This window comes from Micropterus dolomieu, linkage group LG02, assembly GCF_021292245.1.
Source record: "Micropterus dolomieu isolate WLL.071019.BEF.003 ecotype Adirondacks linkage group LG02, ASM2129224v1, whole genome shotgun sequence".
NCBI lineage: Eukaryota > Metazoa > Chordata > Actinopteri > Centrarchiformes > Centrarchidae > Micropterus > Micropterus dolomieu.
This window is the reverse complement of record NC_060151.1, coordinates 31,597,588-31,615,480: the sequence shown is the minus strand read 5'-3', so window position 1 is coordinate 31,615,480 and position 17,893 is coordinate 31,597,588. Positions and strand designations below refer to the sequence as shown.

At 43.6% G+C, this 17,893-nt stretch overlaps 1 long non-coding RNA gene across 3 annotated transcripts in view; it reads right to left on the bottom strand.

Annotated features, from left to right (window-relative positions):
- The window catches only part of LOC123964266, a 78,862-nt gene extending 62,338 nt beyond the window's left edge, over window positions 1-16,524 (bottom strand). Inside the window, exons 1-5 of one of the 3 annotated variants that reach the window (XR_006823390.1) lie at window positions 16,317-16,524; window positions 15,831-16,024; window positions 13,192-13,215; window positions 12,123-12,185; window positions 6,802-7,445 (exon numbers count right to left, since the gene is read on the bottom strand). This is a non-coding gene — a long non-coding RNA (uncharacterized LOC123964266). Of the gene's footprint in view, window positions 1-6,801; window positions 7,446-8,494; window positions 8,498-12,122; window positions 12,186-13,191; window positions 13,216-13,902; window positions 14,063-15,830; window positions 16,025-16,316 lie in introns of those variants that run through there. The other 2 variants (XR_006823388.1, XR_006823392.1) reach the window with 2 other exon arrangements.
- Between the last annotated feature and the right edge of the window lie 1,369 nt (window positions 16,525-17,893).

Here is a 17,893-nt window from a genome sequence, read left to right as displayed (position 1 = left end):
TGACTGCAGCGTTCAGCAAAAAGCTTTTTCTATCACTTCTATTAAAGAGGAAAACATTCCAATAGTTTCATCTTGAATCATTTTGTAGTTCAGAAGTTTCCTCTGTATGATTGCAGACACTGAAGTGTGTTGGAGCTGTGATGGATGGATGGATGGATGGATGGATGGATGGATGGATGGATGGATGGATGGATGGATGGATGGATGGATGGATGGATGGATGGATGGATGGATGGATGGATGGATGGACGAATGAAGAAGCTCTGTGTTGGACTCACCGAGCAGCAGAGACACAGATGAAGCCTTCATGTTGTCTGGATGTCGACTGTCAGTCAGTCTGAACAGCAGAGTGACGCCTTCAGCTTCACTTCCTCTTTCACACAGTGTGCATGTCATTGGTTCTTGTTACCACCTTGTCTGCTGTAACGTGCTGGAGATTCTGTTTTAGCTGCTCTCCACTGAATCAGGAAGCCTCACCCTAACCACCAAAAAATCACCACAGCAGAAATGGCCACCTGGCAGATGATTGTTTCCCTCCACTCAACTGTCTATATCACAAAGGCAGAGTGTTCTGATGGGCTCTTTTGAGAGGTCAAAGGTCAGAGAGAATGATGTGACTATCTAACTATGGTCATGAGTCCTGCAGCAGCAAACAGGCGGACAAGATACTGTCTGATATTGTTGTAATAGAATAAACTAAATTTAACACTACCACCAACAGGTCAATTTTACCTGCGGCTGTTTCTTGATTGTATGTAACTTTGTTTCAATATAATATTCAAGTCCCCCAGTCTTTGACTTTACTGTGAACAATATTACCGTTTGCATCCTGGAGAAGCCATTCCATGCATATATGGACTACCCAAGATACACAAAGAAGGGACCCCACTCAGGCCGATTATCAGCAGCATTAACTCGTCACCTACAACATTACCAAACACATTTCTACCATCCTAGCCCCCATGGTGGGAAACACGCCTCACCACATCCAAAACTCCATTGACTTTGTAAACAAAGTTCGAAACCATGAAACCATGGTATCCTATGACGTGACTTCTTTGTTCACCTGCATCCCCACCATGGAAACAGTAGAAACCGTAAGGAAACGGCTAACACAAGACAACGCCCTGGACAACTGAACTATCCTCAGCCCTGACCAGACCTGCAAATTACTCGATCCCTGTCTAAAGACCACCTACTTCCAGTACAACGGAGGATTCTACAGACAGAAGCATGGCTGTGCAAAGGGTTCACCGGTATCCCCGAATGTGGCGAACATCTACATGGAAGAAGTGGAGAACAGAGCCCTCACCGAGCTACTGGTACAGTTATGTGGACGATTAAAAACCAGGAAGTACAAGCCTTCACAGAATGGCGTCGAACTTCTATGGAATCTAAATGAGCCGAGTGGAATGGAAGATGCAGCAGCGTGAAAATGACGGCTGTAGAATGGAGTTTAATTTAATAGAGCAATGCTCAAGTGGAATGGATTTGATTGACGATGCTCTGAAAATGAAAACAGAACAGACAGTAAAAGTGAGTGGGTTCTATAACATTGGTCTTAAAAAGCCGGTGGGTCTTGTCCCAGCCACATACAATGGTTACCACACCCATGTAATGTTAGCTTTTAGACACATCAACGCTGCATGGGGGGAATTCACTTAGGCCAGACTGAGTTCTTCTGCAGGCTGTGACTTAAATGCTATCCAGTGTATGTGTGTGTGTATGTGTGTGTGTGTGTGTGTCCCTGTGTGTAGGAACGTTGCTCTGCAGATCGGCAGAGCAATGAAGCACAACCTCCTTCAGGGTCCTAGTGCCTGACCACAGCAAGGATTTTAATTATGAAGCAGAGGAAACAACCAGAAGGATTATTTTCAGCCAATGAATACAAATTATATATATTATAGTATTTAACCATATTCTTGCTTCTCTTTGTTGAGTACATGTCTGCACTGCAATTATTATATGTCTTATTATTATTTGGGGGGTTTAGGACCATGTTAGGGTGGCTTCAGCCCCCCTAAAATAGGCATAACAACGTCCATGCAAGGTGTTGAATGTTGTTCCTGTAGCAGAAAAAATCACAAAATCACTGCATTTTTATAGCGTTTATAAAGTTTACCAGTGGTTCTAGTATTAAAGCAGGCAGAGGGGAACTCACAAAGAGAAATACTAGAAATAGCACTGGAATGCTAAACAGACAACAAAAAATAATCTCATAACAGACAATGGAAAAACACACAATTAAATACATAAAGAGGGGGTGGAGATAACGAGTCACAGGTAGAAAGAATAATCAGCACATGGACAGGAAGTGAAATGACAAAGACACACGAGGATCGATTTAACATAATAAAACAGGAAATCACACTACTCAAAATAACAACAATTACACTCTCAATCATCTACTCGGATCAGAATGTCCCTGATCCTAGATCCAGACTAGTGATGTCTGCTACTGATGACAGCATCAGTTGACACCACAGTAAATGATGAGACTGGTAAGTGACAAATAAACATTAAGACCAATTCAACTCCATAAAAATCCATCCATCCATCTTCATCCACTTATCCGGGGTCGGGTCGCAGGGGCAGCAGCTCCAGCAGGGGATCCCAAACTTCTCTTCCCAAGCCACATTAACGAGCTCTGACTGTGGGATCCTGAGGCGTTCCCAGGCCAGTGTGGAGATATAATCTCTCCACCTAGTCCTGTGTCTTCCCTGAGGCCTCCTCCCAGCTGGACGTGCCTGGAACACCTCCCTAGGGAAGCGTCCAGGAGGCATCCCTACCAGATGCCCAAACCACCTCAACTGGCTCCTTTCAATGCAAAGGAGCAGCGGATCTACTCTGAGCTCCTCGCGGAAGGCTGAGCTTCTCACCCTATCTCTAAGGGAGACACCAGCCACCAGCTGCTCTGATTCTCCCCGATGTACTTGAACCCCCTCACTTGGGGTAAGGACTCATTCCCTACCTGGAGTTGGCACTCCACCGGCCAAGGTGTGGCCAAGGTTCTCAGCAGTTCCTGCTGAGAACCTTGGCCACAGATTTAGAGGTGCTAATGCTCATCCCAGCCGCTTCACACCAGTGACGACGGACCGATGATGCCATCAGGACCACATCATCCGCAAAAAGCACTGACGAGATCCCAAGCCCACCGAACCACAACCCCTCCTTGATATCCTGTCCATGAATATCACAAACAGGATTGGTGACAAAGCGCAGCCCTGGCGAAGGCCAACCCTCACCTGGAAAGAGTCCGACTTACTGCCGAGTACTTGGACACAGCTCTTGCTTTGGATGTACAGGGATTGGATAGTCCTGAGAAAGGTCCCCGTCACCCTATACTCCTGCAGCACCTCCTACAGTATCTCCCGGTAGACATTGGCCTTAGACTGGATGGGCATCCTCCAAAGCCCACTCCAGGATCCTTGTGAGAGTAAAGAGCTGGTCAGTTGTTCCACGACCAGGACGAAAACCGCATTGTTCCTCTTCGATCTGAGGTTCGACTATCAGCTGAACCCTCCATTCCAGCACGCTGAAGCTCCTTGGGCACTGCACCCGACATCCACGCAATGTTAAAGAGACGTGTCATCCAAGACAGCCCCTCCACACCCAAAGCTTTTAGCATTTCTGGGCGGATCTCATCAATCCCTGGGGCTTTGCCACTGTGGAGTTGTTTGACTACCTCAGTGACTTCCACCAGGGAAATTGATGAGAACCCCCCATCAGCCTCCAGCTCTGCCTCTACTAGAGAGTTATCCGGGGTTATCCGTGTCAGTCGGATTTAGGAGTTCCTCAAAGTGTTCCTTCCATTTACATTACATTAATTCATTTAGCGGACACTTTTTATACATGTCAGAGGTCGCCCAACCCAGGTCTCCCACACCAAAGGCAAGCATCTTATCTATGCGCCATCACCATCCCGTGATTCACTCTCAACCTCAATTACCTCCCCAGTTGAGGTCAACAGGGTGCCATCCTTTCTGTACACAGCTTGGACGGTTCCCCGCTTCCCCCTCCTGAGGTGGTGGACAGTTCTTCAGAAGCACTTTGGTGCTAACCGAAAGTCCTTCTCCATGTCTTCTCCGAACTTCTCCCACACCTGCTGCTTTGCGTCTGCCACAGCAGAGGCTGCAGCCCTTCAGGCCCGTCGGTGCCTTGCAACCGCCTCCGGAGTCCTCCGAGACAACAAATCCCGGAAGGCCTCCTTCTTCAGTCGGACAGTTTCCCTGACCACCAGTGTCCACCATGGTGTTTCGAGGGTTACCGCCCCTTGAGGCACCTGAGACCTTGAGACCACAGCTTCCCGCTGCGGTTTCAGCAATAGACAGGGGCCTCCTCCAGACGTTCCCAGTTCACCCAGACTACCCGTTTGGGCTCACTGGGTCTGTCCAGGGTCTTCCCCCATGCCCTGACCCAACTCACCACCAGATGGTGATCAGTTGACAGCTCCGACCCTCTCTTCACCCGAGTGTCTGAAACATGCGGCCTCAAATCAGATGAAACAATTACAAAACCAATCATCGATCCTCAGCCTAGGGTGCTCTGGTACCATGTACACTTATGAGCGTCCTTATGTTCAAACATGGTGTTCGTTATAGACAATCCATGACTAGCACAGAAGTCTAACAAACAGCACAGATCACGCCTTTCCAGGTATCTCCATCATTGCCCACATGCGCGTTGAAGTCTCCCAGCAGAACTATGGAGTCCCCTACTGGAGCCCCCTACAGAACTCCATTCAGGGTGTCCAAGAAGTCCAAATACTCTAAACTGCTGTTTGGTGCATATGCACAAACAACAGTCAGAGTTCCCCCCCCCCCCACTACCCGAAGGCATCGGGAGGCGACCCTCTCGTTCACCGGAGTAAACTCCAACATAGCGGCACTCAGCCGGGGACTTGTGAGTATCCCCACACCTGCCTGGCGCCTCACACCTTGAGCAACTCCAGAGGAGAATAGGGTCCATCTCCCATCAAGGAGTATGGTTCCAGAACCAAGACTGTGCGTGGAGGTCAGCCCCACCAGATCTAACTGGTTGCGCTCCTGCACAAGTTCCGGCTCCTTCCCCCACAGAGAGGTGACGTTCCACGTCCCCAGAGCCAGCCTCTGCTGCCCGGGTCTAGTCTGTCGAGGCCCCTGACCCCTGCGGATCTTCCAATGGATGGTGGGTCCAAAGAATGCCAATATGCCAAGGATGTCCATAAAAATCATGAAACTCAAATTCACAACTATAGCAACAGCCCTCCTAAAGAATTGGCTCCCGATGTGTTCAGGGAGCTAAAGAAATAAGCAGGTGCTCTACAGGCCCAGACAGGCCTGAGAGTTGGACAGAGAAGGAGCAGGAGATCTCAGGCAGGCAGCCAGAAACCAGGGGCAGGTGTTAGTCAGACTGCCAACAGTGAACCAAGAGTAAAGTCTAAAGGGCACTGATCAACAGAGTCTCAAGGGCAGCCGTATAGATGAAACTCTGTGAAGCTGACCAGCTGAATCTCATTGGAGCTGGACTACAAAGAATCCGGAGGGCCGATCAGCTGAATCTCTGGTATTCTGGATATTCTGGATGATATTCTAGAAGTCGCTGATCAGCTGGGTCTCTGGGGAGCAGGACAGCTGAATTTCTGAGGAACTGGTCAGCAAAGTCAGAAGGCTGTTGGGCAGCAGGACCATAACAGCACTGGGCTTCAGTAAGTGCGAGGAGCAAGGTTGAGAGGAGTAAATGGTGCTAGATTGCAGGGCATCCAGGTAACCATTTGAACAGTTCATATCTCGAAGGATTCCGGGGAGGCTGGCATAGGGGTTGCCAAAAAAAGTTTCAAAATCCCAAACATAATCCACTGGAGTGTGGGCTACTTGTAGCAGGCCACAGTGAAGGCTGGTTTCTTGCAGGACTGAGTGATGGCCAGTGCCTAGACCGGGATGAAGACTGGGGGCTGGAAGACCAGGATGATGGCTGCTGGCTAGCATACTGGGATGAAGGGTTTTCAGCAAAAGAACCAGGGGCCTAATGTGTAAAAGACTGCACAGCTTTCATACTGAACGATGGCGTGCTCAAACAATTTGAGAATTAAGAATGCACAGAAATATCCACAAACCATGACTGGTCCTGCGTACCTCTTCTTTATGTATCTCAATCAACGTGAAATTGAGCACACATGCATGAACGACAGAGTAGCAGAGTGGTACAATGGCAGTCAATGCAGCCGGCTCAGAAACTTGTACAATGGGTAAAATAAAGAAAACATATTCTGACATTCAAGAGGTTTTTTGTATGTGATCAATTGTTTATTGTTCATGTAAGACAAGGAGCCGCACCGAAGGACTATCTAGCTACGTTAGTGTTAAAGGAGTTGACAGCCCGACACCATAACCATCACAGAGGTTTGTGGCTAAACCTAGTGATTTATGCATGTCCACCAACTAACCCTACAGCCTAACGCAAATGTGCAGCAGGTGGCGTTAGCCTCCTTTGAGTTGCTGTCAAAAAAGTATGCTTTGTCACGGTGTCTGAATGCATCGGTAATGACGCACTGACATGAGAACGTGTTGGATATTTATATCCGTGTGTTACAAGGTCTCACGAGTCCTAAATAATGTCATTATCTGATAGAGAATCAAAAGGCACACGAGGGCTTATCCATCATAATAGGCTTCTCCTCTGCCTCATGCTCCTGTCCACACCTGTGCTGCTACTCCCTCTCCTGAGAGACAAAAGTTTGCGACATTATGGAGAACTGGCCTTACTGGAATGTTGTGAAGGAAGCCTTGGATGAGGGGATGAAAGGATCAGGTCCAGAGAATCAACCTTTCAATAGATCAAAATGATCTATCTAGTTTTATTTGCCAAAGCTTCAAAACGTATAAAGGTTATGTCCAGAAACACTTTGAGATAGAAGAGAATAAAAGAAACCAAACAGAATTCCTGACTCTAAAAAGGCCATAAGTTATTCTGGAGGCTCGTGGTGGCCTGACTCCAGACTGAGATAAGTCATGCTGCTTTCTCCTGTCATTTGTCACCATCTGTGGATGGTCAGAAACTAAGCATCCACAGATCACTGGTTATACAGAGTACACACGGCTAATTTATGTAAGCTAGTACCTTATGTGTTTATTTGTAAATGTTCTCTTTACATTATGTTTCTGACCACTGAAAAATAAAGAAACTGAAGAAGAAAAGATTATCATGAGTTAGACAGTTATCATTCAAACTGATCCAGGAGCTAACTTCAGATCAGTCATGCTCAGTGGTGACATCAGCAGTGATGTCATCACACTCTCCATCCAATTTATCACTTCCTCCAACCCGCTGGGTCATCTCCATGGAGACGGCTGGTTTGTTTCCTGTCTTCCTGCTGCAGCAGATGGACAGCATCAGACCAGTAGAGACGCAGTATGGACAGAAGACCACTAGATGGCAGCAGAGTCTGAGCACAGACAGAGAGGAGTCTGACGGAGGAGAACAAGAATCACAATCAGGTTTGTTGCCAAGTAGGTTTTCAACATCCAAGGAATTTGTCTTTTTGGTGCATAATAATAAACAGTGACAGAAAATAATAACACAAGTACTGTAAAAGTCAAGAATCATAATTACAAAATGTAAATGAAAAGAATTGAATAGTTAAAAGGGACATTATACAATTCTCAGCGGGCACTACCGGTGCGGTCTTAAGATTGCAACCAGGTGTGTGCTCGTACCATAGTCTGTATATAAAAAGCCTCATATGCCTGCTCGCTTTAACTTATGAGCGAGCATAATCCTAAGCCGCTTTCATACAGAAATCCAGCAATAAACGCGGAAACAAGGGCATGCCATCTGTGGCTTTTCTCCAGACATGTTCAGGCTCTGTTACTTTAATGTTCCCGGCTCAGATGCAGATCAACACTGGCTCCGTCCCTTTCATCCAGTGGAGCGAGACGGCATAGTGACACAATAACACTCCTGTAAAATAAGGCAGTGTGACAGCAGCTATAGACAGGAGACAGCTTCACACAACATGCTGGAAACTCCCACTGCAACGTTACAGTAATGTTTATCAGCTGCTTGTGTTTTAACTAACCCATGGTCGTTACATAACATTTCACTGACTGCATTTGCCTACGTGATACTTAGGCATTAGCTCACCTCCTGCTTTTCAGTAGGCTATCATTATTATCTGTATCTTTCACCGGAGGCTCAACAATATCAACACAGCTAAATGTATTGGATGATGACGAAACGGTTGGTGAGCTAGACTGAATATTTTAAATGAGATTGTTGTTGACTTTATAACAGTTAGACCACAGTAAGTTACCTTATTGTAACGTTAGTGGATTGGTCTCTTTTTGTATTGTATTGTCTCTTCTCCCTAACAGTTAACAGCTGCACCTCCAGTCACCAGTCTGTCAAACTCCTGAAGTTTGCAGATGACACCACCCTGATTGGGCTCATCTCAGGTGGGGATGAGTCCGCCTACAGGTGGGAGATCGATCAACTGGTGACCTGGTGCAGCCAGAACAGTCTGGAGCTCAACACTCTGAAGACCGTGGAGATGGTCCTAGACTTTATAAAGAGCACAGCCCCACCCTCCCCCATCATCCTGTGTGACTCCCCAGCCACCATTGTGGACTCCTTCCGCTTCCTGGGCACCATCATCTCCCAGGACCTCCCTCACCAAGAAGGCCCAGCAGAGGATGTACTTCCTGCAGGACCAAAGACAATGATGGTGCACTTCTACACCGCCATCATTGAGTCCATCCTCACCTCCTCCATCACCATCTGGTACGCTGCTGCCACTGCCAGGGACAAGGGCAGGCTGCAGCGTATCATTCACTCTGCAGAGAAGGTGATTGGCTGCAATCTTCCTTCTCTTCAGGACCTGTACGCCTCCAGGACTCTGAGGCGAGCAGGAAAGATTGCAGCTGGCCCCTCTCACCCCAGACACAAACTGTTTCAGACTCTCCCCTCTGGCAAGAGGCTGCGGTCCTTCAGGACCAAAACCTCTCGCCACAAAAACAGCTTCTACCCCTCTGCAGCTAGCCTCATTAACAAGGACCGGGTCCCCCATTGACACTCCCCCCTTGCAAATAATGCAGATGTCTCACATCTAAATTATACTTAATTTCATATCATGCACAAACCTGGCATATTGCAGATATTTGTTAATTGTAAATCATTGTTGTTCTATATTTTTATATTAAGTGAATTTATATATTTATGTACCCGCGACCCTGTACGCAGGATAAGCAGTTGACGATGGATGATATATTTATGTACACTATATCCTCTCCCATTGCAATACGTCTGTAACACGAACCGGAGTAATGCACATGTAAATATCTGCCACATTGTTTTTTCTCTGCAAATTGTATTATTTTTCTCTATTATTCTTATATAATGTAAATTTGTTTATTCCATATTTATACATTTCTACATTTATTTATGTCAACTGTATGTTTGTCTACCTGTAGCACCTTATTACCAAAGCAAATTCCTCATGTGTAAAACATTACTCGGCAATAAAGCTCCTTCTGATTCTGAATTTAAATTGAACATTATGAAGCAAACAGCGGTAGGTCCGAGCTAATGCAGCATTAGCAACTGCTAATGAGAGAAGGACAACTCATGTTTCCCCCAGCAAAGGGGTGTCTGGAAAGTTTGGTGGAATCACCTCATCAAGATGGATCTATACCTACCTATTTTATGTTAACTTCACACAGAATTATCAACAAACAAATATAGAACCAAATGACATTCATCGTTGTATCATGTTCCTAATATGACTTTAATATAAGATATTTAGGGTTAGAGCTGCCAGCTCAACTTCCAAAGGTACATCGTCTTCATGTGATTCATGCTATTATTTGTATTGCTGATAACTGCAATGGTTGATTTTATATTAATATTTTTATGCATTTTAAAATGAATGGGTTTCTATGGAAGCACAGACTCAATATTCTTCCAACCTCGATCATCTTGACAACAACCCCACAGAGGTTAAATAGCTGAGTTTCCCTACCATTTAGTCAGAACTGAAGATGGATGGGGGATGAAATGCTTTAAGTATTTTCAACCAATTCCAGTTACCCTTGATTCTAACCTTCCTTGGATAACTATGGCCAGAATGACTCAGAACCTCCACAGAAAGCTGAAAAGCTTTGATGCACCATTTAATTAACTCTTACTTCTTTCTCTAAGTATTTACCCCATTGATGCTGTCCGTGCTAATAGCTCTTACTAGTATCTATGGTCACTTGTAGAACTCTTACTGTATTGATGGTTCATTGATGCTTGTATGTTGTTCCTCAAAAGTTGCTCTGGATAAAAGAACAACAAATTGTGAGCTTTGTCAAAAGTTTTGTTCAGTTGGAAGAGTGTCTTCAAAGCAGCACTTATGGTGTCAGACATGGTACGATTCCATCCTCAGCCAACAGTGTTAACTAATCATAGCTTTCAAAATGCAATCATTTTTCACATGGAAATCAGTGTTTTCTTCAGAGAGTTATTTGCCAGGTATTGAGCACCCTCTATTGGTGCTTTGGAGGCATTTCAAGCAAGTCCGTAGCATATGATAGATTTTTTAGCACATAAGCTCTGTTATGTTTTGGGGCTGCTTTGCTGCATCTGGCACAGGGCATTTTGAATCTGTACAGGGTACAAAGAGATTTTAAGACTATCTCAAGGTATTCTGGAGCGAAATGTACTGCCCATTGTCAGGAAGCTTGGTCTCAGTCGCAGGTCATTGGCCCTCCAACAGGATAATGACCCAAAACACACAGCTAAAATCATCAAGAATGGCTAAGAGCAAAACATTGGACTATTCTGAAGTGGCCTTCTATGAACCCTGATCTACATTCTATTGAACATCTGTGGAAGGAGCTGAATCATGCAGTCTGGAGAAGGCACCCTTCAAACCTGAAACAGCACGAGTAGTTTGCTCATGAGTAGTGGGCCTAAATAATATAATCCTTATTTGTAGAGCACTTTTCAAAAACAAGTTACAAAGTGCTTTAACAAGTGTAAAGAATAATACAAAAAAACAAGATAAGAGCATGAAAATTTAATATAAAATTAGTAAAATACAATAAAATAAAAAGGGATAAAATAAAGTCAAATAAGATCGGGAAAGGCTCTCCTATAAAAGTATGTTTTAAGAAGGGACTTAAAAGAGTTCACTGACTCAGCCGACCTGATTTCCTCGGGCAGGCTGTTCCAGAGCCTCGGGGCCCTGACAGCAAACGCTCTGTCCCCTTTAGTTTTCAGTCGAGACTCTGGAACAGACAACAGACCTCTGCCCGAGGATCTCAAGGTACGTGCTGGTGCAATACGTGTTGACAAGTGAGGAAGTCTCATTGAGAGTAACAGCAATCGCTTGATTGCACATTGTGCAACAAAATATTAAGTTCAGGTTCATTTGTGTCCGGTACAATTTCATGAGTTTGTTTTTAAAATGATTCTGTTGAACCATAATTAAAAAACAATGTCTGATTTTCATAAGTTAATTTTCAGTATTTTTTTATTAGTTACTTACTTTTGTCAGGTTCAAGTTATTTCTGGGACCATTGTGGGTTTTTCTTTTAATGGAAGAGTACCAACAGTTTTGTCAATGTCCGTATAAGCCGCATTTGGCACCCATCTTCTCCTGTACAGTTTGTCCTACAAACTCCATTTCAACTTCAAATTGTACATCTTGTTCATGAGAAGTGCACTATTACTTTTATTTCTGATATCTGTAATGGTTGATTTTATGTTAATATTTGTATGCATTTAAAAATTAATGGGTTTCTGAGGGAGCGGAGACGGAAATTTCTTCCAACCTACTTAAATTTAAGAGCTTGTTGCTCCGGATGTAGCTACAGACTCCATTTCAGCCTTAAACTACAGAAAAGATGTTGATCAAAGTTGTTATTGATATGTCCTTCCAAAGTGAAGGGTTTTAAGCTTTTAGGAGACACAAATACCTACAGTGTGGAGAGAAGGATTTGGTAGACCAGAATTTTTTTGTAAACTGCTGTAAGTTGCATAGATTCATCTCCATAAACACAAAAAAGTCATCAAAATGTAGCCACATGTCTTTTCTCTTAAAATGCCAACATCTTCATCGATGGAGGTTTAGTTTTTTAGATTTAAACCTTTAATCAACTCACCTGCAGAAACAAGCAGTCCAGTCAGCAACACAGCCGCACCTGCAACAGTCAGCACAGCCAGACCTACAAAAGGAGATCAAGGTTAACCAAGGTGACGTTCACACTGCAGGCCTTAATGCTTGATTTAGAATTTTTTTCCCCAGATCCGGTTTTTTTATTTGACAGTTGTCAACCTCCAGTGTGAATGTCCACGACCTAAAAGTGACCCACATGCGCAGAAGAATAACGCGATGTCACACGCAGCGGTACAGAAGTAAACAAGGAGCTACAGAGGTTAGCTCCTGTTAGCTCATACTTGCTAACCCTCCCGGGAGACTCCACGGGTGTTTCTCAAAACCAAGAATGCAAAGAACCGATTTCTTTTCCTGGGAAGAACGTTCTTGCTAGTCGTTCTTGGAAAAATGAACTTGCAATGTCACGAGCACAGAAATGCTGCTGACGGTTTGAGACGAGGCATTCTTGCTGATATTGCGCAATACCCCAAGCACGGAGGCTGCCTGCAAATACTGTGACCACAACTCTACTGTACACAAAAAATGTAATGGTCTAATATAATAAAGCAAAGACATTGCCCTTTCGTACTATTTCTGTTTATTTTTTCCGAAGTTTCACAAGACCAGATTTTTCTGTACATCATCCAGACGTCTCTTGATTCAAGTTTAAACCTTACAAAATTGCTCAGAACGTAATGACAGCAGTACGAACGTTAAAACTATCTTACAGCTAAGGGTCTTTATTCTGGCTGCAGTGTTCTACGTGTCTGAGGGCTCTGTGAGCTGACTGGCCGGCCGGCTCGTTAGCTTCTCCCAGACTCAAGTCGCATTTAAAAAGATCCGATCTGTATCAGATTTCGACCACATATGAAAGTGCACCAAATGCGAACTGGAAAAGATCAGATTCCATGTGACTTGGCCTGTTCACGCTGTCATAAAAAGATCAGATCTGAGTCACATATGAGCAAAAAAAAAGAAAGAAAAAATCTCATCGGATTTGGGTCATATTGGCCTGCAGTCTGAACGCAGCCTAAAGGTCAGGGTTCAGACAGACCGACAGATTTCCATCAGCTCACCTGCAGCAGTCAGCACAGCCAGACCTACAACAGGAGAACAAGGTTTACTAAAGGTCAGAGGTCAGCAGGTTAACTTTGTATTCAAATATATAAACAGTTAGTGGAAAATATCTAACTGAGCTTTCAGCAGCATCTCATGGTGTTCATCAGTAAATGGAGTTGGCTCAGGTGTCATCATGTGACCTACAGGTACATCACATCTCCCCCCATATACAAGCAGCTGTTACCATGGGACTGAGGGTCTGTACCTCACATGACCACACCTGAAGCATCTCCCTAACTATAGCCATCTTTCTATCTAATTGTCAAGCAAATTTTAAGCAAACCTTTAAAATGTTGCAAAAAAAGACAATGCAAATTAGGCACATTTCAACTGGTTTGGAGTGAATCAACCAGGTTACGCCAAGTAACCGTAGTTTCGTCATACGTTGACATTACGCATGACTGCAATAAACAAGTAGTAATGGGTGCAAACCAGACACAAAACCAGTCGCATGGACCTAAAAACCATGAATCTGAGAAAAATGGAGAGGTATTCAGTAATGAGTTGCTAGTGGGCAAGTTGCTACTAGCCATGCTTTTACACGTTATGGGAATATCTGGCAGACCCCAACAGCAAAAACAGCTGATCAAGTCAGGATTGCCGTGTGTGCAAGCAGGTACAGGCTGTAAGACCCAAAAGCAGGATGGTCTGGAAGAGGTTTAACTTACAAATAAGTCCAGGCACTCAAAGTGAGGCAGTCCAACACAAACCAAGGAGATCTACAAAATAAGGTAATCCAAACTAGGCAAAAGGTTACTAAGTCCCTAAACAGATAATCCAAAATGTGGCAGTTGAGAAAGGCAGGAAAACAGACACACACACAAAGGAGAGACGAACAACAGACCAGCGAGGACAGAACAGAAATGAAATGAAACATTTAAGCACAAGGTAACGAGCAAGGTGGGACCAAAACCAGGTGGAATGCATGAGGAAATCAGACAGAATACAGACTCAGGCAAACACACCAATCAAGGGGAACAGACAGGACTAGACCTAAATACAGAAGTGAACATACTGAACAACCCAACATGTGAAAACTAAACAGAACAGGAGACAAGCAGACAGAACAGATCAAGACAAGAAACAATCAGGACTGAAACCCAAGACACACAACAGACCAAACACCAAACAGGAAGAGACCCAAACTAACACTTAGCTGACAGGCAGAAACCAAGCATGAATCAAACACCAGACAAACCACCAGACAATAACAGAATAAAACAAGACTGGCACAGATCAAAACCACATGACAGGAAACCAACTGAAAAAACACGCAAAGCAGAAAACACACAAGCAGATGAAATAACTGATAATTCAGACAGACTCCAAAATAAAACACGGAAACTGTCTAAAACAAGGATCAGGGGCCTGTACCACATAGCGAGTTCAGTATTCTCAGGATATGTTTTCTTTATCTGGCTTCACTAACCCTAATAATCGCTATCAGGATAAGCGGTCACATGAAGCTGGTTATCAACTCGGTAAATCAAGCCAGGATTTCCCAATCCAGCCATGAGCGCGTTCACATGAAAGAGGCGGTGTTGGCAGCAGATGACCAATTGTAGACATGAACAAGTCCACTGTTAGCAGAGCATCATATTTTACAAACGAAGAGCAAACTGTAACACTACAGATAGATATTCTCCAGTGCGAATGCCTAAATGAACAGCTGTAGCCTACAATAATGCATTGATTTGATGTTTTCTTATGGCGTGTATGAAAGTATTTGCTTTATACTTTTAGCTCGGCTGTGTCGGCGCTTGCCCATTGTACGACACAGGCTCACTTCAAAAATGTATTAATTTATTTGACACACTCAAAAGTTTTCCAAACATTGTTCTAAATTAACTTCATAAAGCAATGAGTCAAAAAATACATTCATGACATAAAATGTGCTCAAATTGTGGTTGAAAGACTGAATCTCTACATTTAGGCTACTGGAAACTCCCGCACATAACCTGCGTTCATATCGCAAAAGGTATATAAAAATAAATAACCTACGTTCATATTACAATTAATTTCTATATCCCTACCAAATTATATGTTTATAATATTCAGCCTCACAAAGGAAGAATTAAACCTATTTATTTTAACGGCTGCGACAGGCTGTGTGAAACGGACTGGGGAGCAAATAAAAAAAAATAAAACACATTTCAAAGCAGTGAGTAGGCTTACAATGAAAACCTACAATAGTAGCTTACAAGGCTTTCAGTCTCTCTGTATGATTACATCACTGTGCAAAAGTTTAGGCTAAAATTTTCATAGACACCATAAGAAGACATAAAATCAACACATTATTATAGACGCCTGTTCATTTAGGCATTCACACTGTCGGCGATTATCTGCCTCCCTGCATGTGCCCGGAAGCTGTGGTACTTAGACTTGTAGACATTGTTGTATTTGTCTAATATAACAGTTTACTCTTCGATTATAAAATATGTTTGCTGCCAGTAGACTTGTTCATGTCTGTGACTGGTCATCTGCTGCTAACTCCGCGTCTTTTATGTGAACGCGCTCACAGCTGAATTGGGAAAGCCTGGGTTGATTTACTGAGTTCCAGTCTGTTCAGATCAGGTGAGTCTGACAGCTTTCATACCTGTTAGATTCCTGTGGAGCAACAGAACCCCAACCAGGACCAGAACCAGAAGAACCAGAGGTACCAGAGAACCCACAGCTGCTCCAACTGGAGGGGTGGCAGTGGGGGAGACTAGAGGAGGAGCAGAAGGAGGAGCAGAAGGAGAGGAGAAAGAGGAGGAGGAGAAGGAGGGGCAGTGCGATGGGCAGTAGGACCTGAAGAAGAAATCAGTACAAATGCAGTGATCAGTTTATCAGGTCAGCAGGTTAGTTCATACTTAATACTTTTTTTTGTTTTCTTTTTTCATCAGTTTTAATTTTCATTTCTGTAAAAGCCCTTCTAAGGACGAGTGTTGCAAATTAGCAACTGCTAAAAACACTATGGTACACACATTGGATTACTGTTTTCAGTTAATCTATGTTAGATGTATCGGTCCCTAATAAAATACACCATAAATTAAAAAAATATAAAAAAAATATAAACAGGAAGTGATGTCAGTGAGCTGACCTCGGACCCTCAGCCTGCTCCGAGGAGATACAGCAGTCTGATCGATATAACACCAGTAAAGACCTTCATTAGACATATCGATGTTACTGATGTTCAACTGTCCAGGTCCAGATCCAATGTTAGAACCATCCCAGAAAAAAAAAGCTTCAAGTGTGGACAGATCTTTACTTCTGCAGCGCAGAGTGACATCACTTCCTGCCATCACAGGAAGTGCAGGAATCTCCAGAATAACCTGAGAATCTGAAGAAGAAGAAAAAACCCACATAAGACCAGAGTCCTATACAGACAGTGTAGGATCGTATACAGACATGAACACAGGATGGATCAACTTGCTTTTTGTATGAGTCACAGTGATGTTGATCTGGTCACTCGTCTGTCCAGAACTGGTTTCACACCAGTAAACTCCAGTGTCTGATTGGGAGAGATTTGAGACGATACAGGAGGAACCATCAAACCTCCCAAAGTCCTCATTGTGTCCCCCTGCTCTCCTCTTCACCGTCCATCCATCAACTGTTTGTCCATCTTCAACACAACTCAGAGAGACCGACTCTTCTGTGAAGAACTGAGGACGGTTTGGACGGACATCCAGAGAGACTGTAGGGCAGACAGAGAGGGGTACAGATACAGATGATCACATAGACATGTGATCAGACAGACAGTGATTGTTTTCTCTTCCATCAGCTCACCTGCAGAATCAGTCAGTCCAGACAGCAGCAGCACAGACACACCTGCAACAGGAAGACAGGGGTCACTGAAGGTCAGAAGTCACTGAAGGTTAGAGGTCACTGAAGGTCAGGGGTCACTGAAGGTCAGAGGTCATTAAAGTGACCGTTGAAATGAGCTATAAAAATTTTTATAAAAAGTTGTTCCATCAACTGTCTGGAAATGCAGAAAATAAAAAAATGTTTTGTTTATTCATCAAGGAAAAAGCTCCAACTCCATTTAAATTATTTTACTAAATGTTATTTGATGTATAATTATTGTATAATTGTATATGTATAATTTTAGCCTTGTTTGATACCCTGTTATTGCCATTTCTCTGTTTCCATACATACAATATTACATTACTCATACAATAAAACAATAATACAATAATAAAATTTTATCAGACAAAGGCTACAGTGTAGACAACATGTACACACTATGAACAAAAACAATATTAGATATATTGACAAACTGTGCAGTGAGCAGAGTGCAAGGATGCAGGAGTAAAATTATGATTATTATGTACATGTCAGAGGTGGACGTTATATACAGGTACACATACACATACGTGCATTCATGTACACATTTCTGATGTACACAGTGTGCTGGAGCATAGTGCAAAGGATGCTGGAATAAATAAGTATTTTGTACAGGAGTTATGTACTTGAGGCAGGTGGATTTGGTATACAGTATATACAATATGACAATATAACAGTATGAACATTATGAAATTGAGGATGGTGAATCAATAATAAATGGTAACCAGTAAACAGGTGCTGATTAGAGACAGAGTTACTGGGTTACTGCACAGGACTTGTTCCTGACACTGTGAGTCAGAAATCAGCTGTTCATCAGAGTGATGGATTGTGGGA